At 35.8% G+C, this 8781-nt stretch overlaps 1 pseudogene; it reads left to right on the top strand.

The window, feature by feature from the left end:
• Window positions 1–6005: 6005 nt before the first annotated feature.
• Window positions 6006–6320, top strand: LOC123638444 (annotated as a pseudogene).
• Window positions 6321–8781: the final 2461 nt, after the last annotated feature.

Raw genomic sequence — 8781 nt, 5'->3', positions numbered from 1 at the left:
TTCTGTCTGAAGCAATATCTCACATAAGGAATTATACACCTGGCTGACTGGAGCCAACTGGTATATACTTATGGAAGTTTATTGCTGGCCATAATGAGCTTTTAAGATACCTACAGATCCTAAAAACTTTGCCTAGCCTTCTGATCTATCCATGACAGCCTCACTATAACCTGAAATTCCAAAATTATATTATTCCCTCAAGACCCTCAAATCTCCTCTCTAGGGATTTCCCAGTCTCTTGAACAATTTCTACTCCTTGAACTAATATATTTATAATTGGTGAAGGAAAACATGTATGAAATTAACAGTCATACTAGTTAGAATGCAGTAAGTACAGCAGTGCATCAGATACTTACATGCAAAATGATAAAAGGAAGAGAATTTGTTCATTTGCCCAGTCTAATTCAGAGTGGTGACCAGAAGGAGATGGTATTTGACCTGAGAATTATAGGGTAGGGAAGATCTGAGTAGATGGGAGAAGAGAAGAAAAAGTTAAATCACACAAGCACAAACACACAGCATGTTTAAGTTGCCTAGTATAGGATCTTTGGAAAGATGTTATGAAAAAAAGATACTGTAAATTAAGTTGAGACCAGATCTTAAAATGCCATTACACGTAATTAGGCATTTAATATGTTGAAATGGGAAGCACTTAAGTTTTTAATAGCGGAGTAATAGCTACCATGACCATGTGAGAAAATGCTAAAAGAGAAAATGCATTAGGGATTGGAGAACCAGATATGTTAGTCCATAGCAATGGCAGTAGAAAGTGAAAACAACGAAGAGAAGAAATATTTTGTATATACAATTGCTAAGAATTAAGAAATAAGTAAAAGAAAGTGGAGTCCTACCTATTTTTTCTAGCCTAGGTGAAAAGAAGCCATCAACACAAGAAACAAAAACTAATTGTAAAGCTGTCTCAAGAAGGCAGGTTTAGATTTAATCACACAGAATTTTACAAAACAAAGAGGTGGAAAAGTCCTCTTCAATAGAAAGGGAATTCACTTTGGAGCTCAGGAGAGTAGATAGGACTGGATTTGTGTATTAGAGTACCATGAGCCCAAAGCTGATAGTTAATTCTTGGAAGTGTGCAAAATTACCCAATGAGTAAATGCTGAGCCAATAAAGAAGGCCAAGGTCAGAAATTTAATATAGTCATATATTTAATGAATGAGTAGATAAAGTGTCAAAACATAAAACTGACAGAAAAATAAAGGAAGAATGTCAATAGTTCAAAGGAATGAGAATGTCCCAAAGTGGATGGAAATTCCATTCTCTTATAGAAGGATTGAATGTTGGCAGTGGTCATGAACTTGATTGATTTTGACAGAGGAGTCAAAGTGAAGTATGAAAGAGAAAACTTAATTGCCAGAGGAAAGCCATGAAGGAGGGGGAAAGACAGATGATGCTCTAAGAGAGAAGTCAAATGATGGGCTACGACTGTGGAGGAGACAACAGAAGAGGGGATTGTGGACAGGTTAGTCTAGGAGAGGAGTATGGACATATATTCTCTAGATTAGGAGATGGATACCACGGATACATGCAGGAATACGTCATGTTTGACTGAAGGGGCATTCGGTACTTATATGGCTCTTTGGGAAAGTGGTGATGGCAAAGACAGCCTTAAGTCACCTATACAATTGTGACTGGCAATGCTTCCAACTAAGCGCTGCAAAATAGAAAGATCTTCTTCTCCCTTCCTAAAGGGCTTATAAAAGACTCTATGGGAAATGTCTATTCATGTCTTTTCCCACTTTTTAATGAGATTATTTATTTTCTTATTGTTGAGCTGTTTGAGTTCCTTGTATAGTCTGGATAATAGCCCTTTTTCAGGTGAATAGTTTGAAAAATATTTTCTCCCATTCAACGGGTTGTCTCTTTACTCTGTTGATTGTTTCCTTTGCTGTGCAGAAGCTTTTTATTTTATAGAGTCCCATTTGTCTATTTATGTTATAGTTGTCTGTGCTTTTCAGGTCTTAGCCATGAAATCTTTGCCTAGATTAAAGTAGTTCCTCTGTTTTTATTTTCTAGTAGTTTTATAATTAAGGGTCTTAATGTTAAGTTTTTAATCCATTTGCATTGATTTTTGTATATGGAGAGAGATACAGGTCCAGTGTTATTCTTCTGCATATCTATTTCCAATTTTCCCAGCACCATTTATTGAAGAGGGTGTCCTTTCCCCAGCATGTTCTTGGCACCTTTAATCAAAAACCAGTTGGCTATAAATATGTGAATTTACTTCTGGACTCTCTATTCTGTTCCATTGGTCTCTGTGTCTGTTTTTCTACCAATGTCACTTTGCAGCAAGATGGATAGAACTGAAGGTCATTATTTAAGTGAAATAAGCCAGGCACAGAAAGACAGATACTACATGTTCTCACTCACATTGTGGGAGCTAAAAAGGCTGATCTCATGGAGATAGAGAGTAGGATAATAGATAACAGAGGGTGGGAAGTGTGTGTGGGTGGGAGGGGGATATAGAGAAGTTGGTTAGTAGGTACAAACATACAATTAGATAGAAGAAATGAGCTCCAATATTCAATAACAAAGTAGAGTGATTATAGTTAGCAACAATGTGTTGTATATTCCAAAGTAGCTAGAAGAGAGGACTTAAAATGTTCCCAAAACATATACATTACAAATACTCAAGGTGATGGATACCTCAAATACACTGACTCGATCGTTACACATTCTATGCATGTAATAAATATTCACATGTACTCCATATATACGTAAAATATTTTGTATCAAAGAAAAGACTATCTGGGGACCCCCCCCCAAAATTGGGCATCTTATGGGCTATCTTTTGTATCTGATTCATTAAACACTTCTACACAAGTATATTGTTCCATTGTTCCAAAAGATTACAAGAAAAAATTTTAAATGGCATATTTGAACTTTAGCATGTCTTGAATTAAAATTATTGTATAATTTTGTAGTTTAAAATTTTAGTACAAATTTAAAATTTCCAAATCTCATTTTTGGAAAAACTCAATCTTTACTAACCCTGGAATTGTGACTCCTTAACACATTGACTGGCACACTAAAAAAAAAAGAAAATTTTCCTTGGGGCCATGGTGTTTTATTATGAAAATAGAATAAAATTTTGAAAACAAAATGATCCCTTCTAATTTAATAAAAAATTGTTATTTTGTATCATTTTCTGTATTTTTTCCAATAAAAAAGTATTATAAAACTTGAAAATTAGTAATGTAAAAAGTAATGTGAAAAACTTGAAAAATAGTTCATAACGGTAAAGTGTTTTGTTATTTTTTTTGACCTGTCAGGCTTAAGTGGTGTAAAGTTAAACATAAAGAGAAAGACAAAATTTACTGACTTCTATTAATTTAATCCACAGTTTTAGAATGAAATTGTCAATATTAATTTTAACAATAAGAAAATCAACAAGTAAGATTTTCACTATCCAACTGCAAAGTTTTGCACAGCTTTTACTTCATGAGGCCCCGGGGCTCAAAGCTAGCATGAGTTAAATACAACTCACATGGCAATTAATGTGTTAAGGGTTGAGAATTTCAGTTAAAGAAAGGCTGAGAGAAAGACTAACAACACTTTTTTTAAAAATGTTTATGAGTTCTATTATGAAGGATATTCTAATTAGCATGCTATTAAAGCCTGGAGAAAGAACAGAATCTATCTGCAGAGTCAGGGAGTTCAGTTAGACATAATTACAAGTAAATTTTCATGTTTGCAATTATAAGGCTTCCAAAAGAGATCTTTAAAATCACTAATGGATGTTTATTTTTCCAGAGTGGTTGGAAACTGTTATTTCCACAGGCCACCACTGGGGTCTGTAATTTTGTTTCTGCCCCTTAGATTGGTTCATATTCTCCCCCCAGTTTGGAATAAGTCACACCAATGTGTGAACCTACATACTTTCAGCTCACGTTTGCTTTAATATTGGGGTCCATGGAACTCAGCCAGGCCTCTCTCTGCTTTATGATTTGTGAGCGAATTTTATGATTTGTTTCTGTGCAATACACTTAAGAAACTTGATCTTTCACATAAGAATACACATTTCCTTTTCATGAAATGAAAAATACATTTGTGGTGAGGAAGAAGAACACTTAGCAGAAGTACCAAGATGAAAAGCAGCTAAAACATTGGGCCAGCTTAGACAAGTAATTTAACTTTTCTGAGCTTTGTTTCCTCCTCCTCATCTTTGATACCTCACAAGGTTAAACAAAGAATAAATGAGATTGTGTATACAGACTATCTTTCATTGTGCCTGGCACTGAGTAGGTGCTACAAATTACCATCCTTCATTCCTACATAGAATTGTAGTCATGAACTTTTATGTGTTTTTGTACCATATTGGAAGGAGTAATATTAACCAATCATACAGCTCATGGAGCTTGACTCACTTCACCACACCCTTCCTACCACAACCACTGCACCTGCATGTCCCAATCCTCCAACCCCTACTACCAACACACACACACACACACACACACACACACACACACACCTTTCAGCTCTGGGATCTTAAGTGAAACTTCATGAGAGACAAAAAGTAAAGAGACATTTTATTTTCTTAGTTGCTACTAGGAAAGAGAAAAGTTACAGAGCCTAAGGGCATTACTGGGATAATCAACACCTTGAGTGACTGACGAATCTAAGTAAAAGCTCCTCTGTCCCCATTCACTGCTGGCATTTAAGATCTCAAGCTGATACTCTATTCAATCCCTTCCAAATAGACTACTGCAAGCTATTTCATTCTAAAATACACTCTTGAAAACAATCAAATTATGAATTAATCCTTAAAGATTAGAAGATTGCGAGCCATGAAATAATAGAAAAGCTTCCAATTAGGATAAGTAGAAGATTGCAGAAGAGATGCCAGAAACTATGTTACATGATTAGCTCTACTGAAAGGGAGAAAAACAAGTATAGATATCCTTGAAGATAATACATGAGCACACTGCAAGTTACAGGGGGAAAATGCAAACTAAGAGGCATCTAGCAACAGTCTATTAAATTCTAAAGAAGCAAATCAAGTCATTAGTGTAAAGTGGGTATTATAACTAGTAAGCTTAGAGCTTTTACATTTACTACAAGTGCATTTTGCAATAAGTGAGAAGTCATGTAGCCCCTGGTGTATCTCCCTTCCACTCCTTCATGTCTTCACTCATTTTGAAACTATCTAGAGTCAGAATGTAACACTACATCAGTGGTCAGCTATGATTCAGAATTCTTTAATGATAATTTCCCAGAAAGTACAGTCTATAAATTCTTTGAGTTACCTAGCTTGGATTTCAAGTATTGAGTTACTCTGACAGAAATATCTTATTTTGAAATAGATTGTGGCAGGACACAAGACAAGAAATAAGTTATTTCCCCAAATTACACTTTGATCCTATAACCTCTGAATGCTTCCTGGTAACTTAAGTATTTGCATCAAAATTTTACATTACTGATATATCCATTATGTTCACACGCTGTGCTTTTATAAATGTCCATGAACACCAAGGCTGTGCCTTTGACTATAGGGTTTATTTTTTGTTTGTTTATTTTGTCTCATTTTGTTTGTGGGAAGAAGGAAGCTAAATATATTAATAATATATAAACCACTCAACTATTCAATTTTATTTGTTTTTTAGAACAGTTGCTTTTAGATTTTCAGATGTTTAATGAAGCTGAATGTTTTCATCAAATGTATCTGTGAATGTCAATACAGTCTAAATTTCCAACATTATTAGTTAAACCCCAAAACACTTTGCTTTGATTCTAGTGAACCCATGCAGTCATCCTTCACACCTTAATTTATTCATTGCAAATTTATTGTGTGCCATGTGCCAGACACTGTACCAGGCACTGGGAAATAATAGTGACCCCCTCCCCCAAAAAGACAAAATCTCTACCTTCAAACGAAGTGCACTTCAGTTTGGAAGATGGATACTAACCCAATAGGCTGTTGGCGGTGATGTGGCTAAGCTCGAGCAGCGGCGGCGGTGTCGCTGGTGGTTGCAGCGAGGAGAATTGGCGCGATGTCTCACACCATTGTGCTGGTACAGCCTACCAGGAGGCCAGCAGGCAGAACTTACCCTGACTGTGAATCTGTGAATGAGTGCATGGAAGGTGTCTGTAAAATGTATGAAGAACATCTGAAGAGAATGAATCTCAACAGTCCCTCCAGTACATATGATTATGAGTCAGTTCTTTGATTTTATCAATGATGGGGCAGACCTCAGCTGCCTGGTTTACGGAGCTGCTACCCAGACATACCGGCCTATAACAAAGACTGGATTAAAGAGAAGATCTACATGCACCTTTGTCGGCAAGCCCAACAGGCCGGGAAATAAGAGTTGGAAGCCTCAGGGGGGTGGGAGTGGGCTTGGAACACAGGTGTATACAGCGCGCTGTAGTGGAAGTTCTGTATTATAAACCTGTTTCCATTTGTTTACACTCTAGAATTATGGAATTCTATAAAATCCTGAAAAGTTATCTACTAAAAGCAACCAACCTCACTTCTGGAACTGAGTTCCAGAAAGAAAAAGTGACTAGTCCAAGGTCACACTTCAAGTTAGAAACAACTCAAGGCTTGTTTTTATTGTTAGTAAGCTTACTCCCTATTTCTTTGCCATTTCATGGTTACCAATTTCTCGCACAAAATTCAACTTCAAATCATTCTCTCCTCATTGCAATAAAACTATTTGTTTCAAGAAGTCACTAGTAATCACCTGAGTTTGGGCTCCCTCCTCAGGCCTCGTCTAATATTCCTTGATCTTAGATCACAATCTATGTCTGCTGTAAGAAAAAGCAAGATATTCCTTCTAAACCTGAAATAAACAAATAAGATGATGAAAAGATGAGTGTCCTAATGTAATTTAGTACACAAGCAGAAAGTTTGTAAGTTAAAACAACTAGTCCTTTTGTGCCCATTTATCATGCATCTGGAAAAGAGAGCCCATGTTTAATGAAACAAAAAGTGAAAATATTAATTTAGCCCCTTAAACAAAATATATTGATTAAAAGTTAGGTACCAACATGCCATAAATTAATGACCATCAATGACATCTACTCCTTGTGTATTTCATTTTAAATGCTGAGGGAGGGTAATCTTTGGAGATGTTACAAACATATTTGCTATTTTCTTTTACTGTAGCCTTCTAATCTGTAATGATTTTCTTCTGACTTTTTGACTTTAAGCCATTAGGCCTGGAGAAATAGGACGAACTCTTGCTTGAACAAAATATCTAAAAGATTTGGGTGAACACAGGAGGAGTAGAAGCTAGATTTACCCTCTACCCACACCTCATTTTGTGCCCAACTAGATACAGATTTCCTGCACGGAAAACAGGACTCTCAGACGAGTTTATAAGTCTAGGGAATAGGGAAAAACCAATCTGTGCTTCTCAGAGATTTGGAAAATCCCCAGTATTTAGATACAAAACCTCACAGAGTTTCTTACAGCCCAGCATAGTAAGGGAGTAGCCAGATTATCTCTGATACATTAAAGAGAATGGACCTGATGGAGCTTTGAGCACAGGAATGAAGCACCAAACAGCAGCTCTTCCAAGGCTGAGATGAAACAATGGATATGTCAATAGTTGATAGGTGGACATGTGGCCAATAAAGACCAAAGCTTCTGTCTTCTCAACCCCATGTGATCTTTGTCACTCTTAACTCCCACTCTCTGGCCCCCTGAGCAAAAGGAAGAGAAAGCCTGAATTCAATTCCTTTTCCTTTTTGCCACACCAAGGAATGGAGACCTCAATTACAAATTAAATTCAACAACAAAAATTTTCTGCTTGTGGATTGAGATGGTCCCCTAAGTGCTAAAGGTAGAGATGAATTTGAGGAACAGTGCTCTTAAATTAGCATTATAGTTAGGAGATGGAATTCAGGCATAACAAAAGTAAACAAAATATAAGTAATTCATGCAATGTAACAAGACAAAGAAACTATAAATGGCTGCACCCCCCTAATATGTCTCTGAACTTTCAGGAAGAATATATGAGCTTAATGTTTAAGTCTTCAAAACTATGGTGCTGCTGTAAATACTTTCAAATCATGTGTCTTCATTTGCATTATTGGCCCCGTGAGCCTACTAAATATGTCAAATCTTAAAGTTGTCTTGTAGCTACACTGAGTCTTTTATATCTGCCAGATGGAGTAACTATACACTAATAAATATAGAACAATGTACGGGAAATGCTGGAGTGACAAAACTAGAAAATTTGCCTTTCTACCTAGAGCACTGAGATCAAGCATCCTTTCAAAAACCACTAAACTTAATCTGATATATTTAATTCTAAGTAAGAAAAAAATCACCATAATGATTATAATTTGCACATAATTCACAGGGGATCAGGACATTTCATTAAAACCTAGCATTGAATGTGAGACACAGCAGCAAATGTTAGCTTAGAAATTATACTTACATTGAACTAAAAACAAATATATGTGAGGAATAACCTATTACCATTTTTTCTCTAGATTTCAAGAAAAATAAATCAATAAATGATATAATGGTGTCACTGGTGGGATCTATTGATTTTTGAATCACACTCACTGGAAATATTGATCTGTGAGCATGATCATTTTCTTCAAAAATCGGCTTACTTTGCACTCCTTGCAGCTCTCTGCTTACCCAAGCTCCAGAACACCTCAACTAAGTATATGAGATGATTAAAAATGCTGTTGTTTAAGAAAAATCAAAGTAAAAAAATAAAAAACTTACAAAATTAAAAACTTAAGAAATTAAAACTCGAAAACTTCATAAAATGATCATACAGGGTAAGAAATACTGTTAGAGAAAAA

The sequence above is a fragment of the Lemur catta genome, chromosome 5, assembly GCF_020740605.2.
Source record: "Lemur catta isolate mLemCat1 chromosome 5, mLemCat1.pri, whole genome shotgun sequence".
Classification (NCBI taxonomy): Eukaryota; Metazoa; Chordata; class Mammalia; order Primates; family Lemuridae; genus Lemur; species Lemur catta.
Note: the sequence above shows the minus strand (reverse complement) of the source record. Positions and strands in the feature narration are given on the sequence as shown.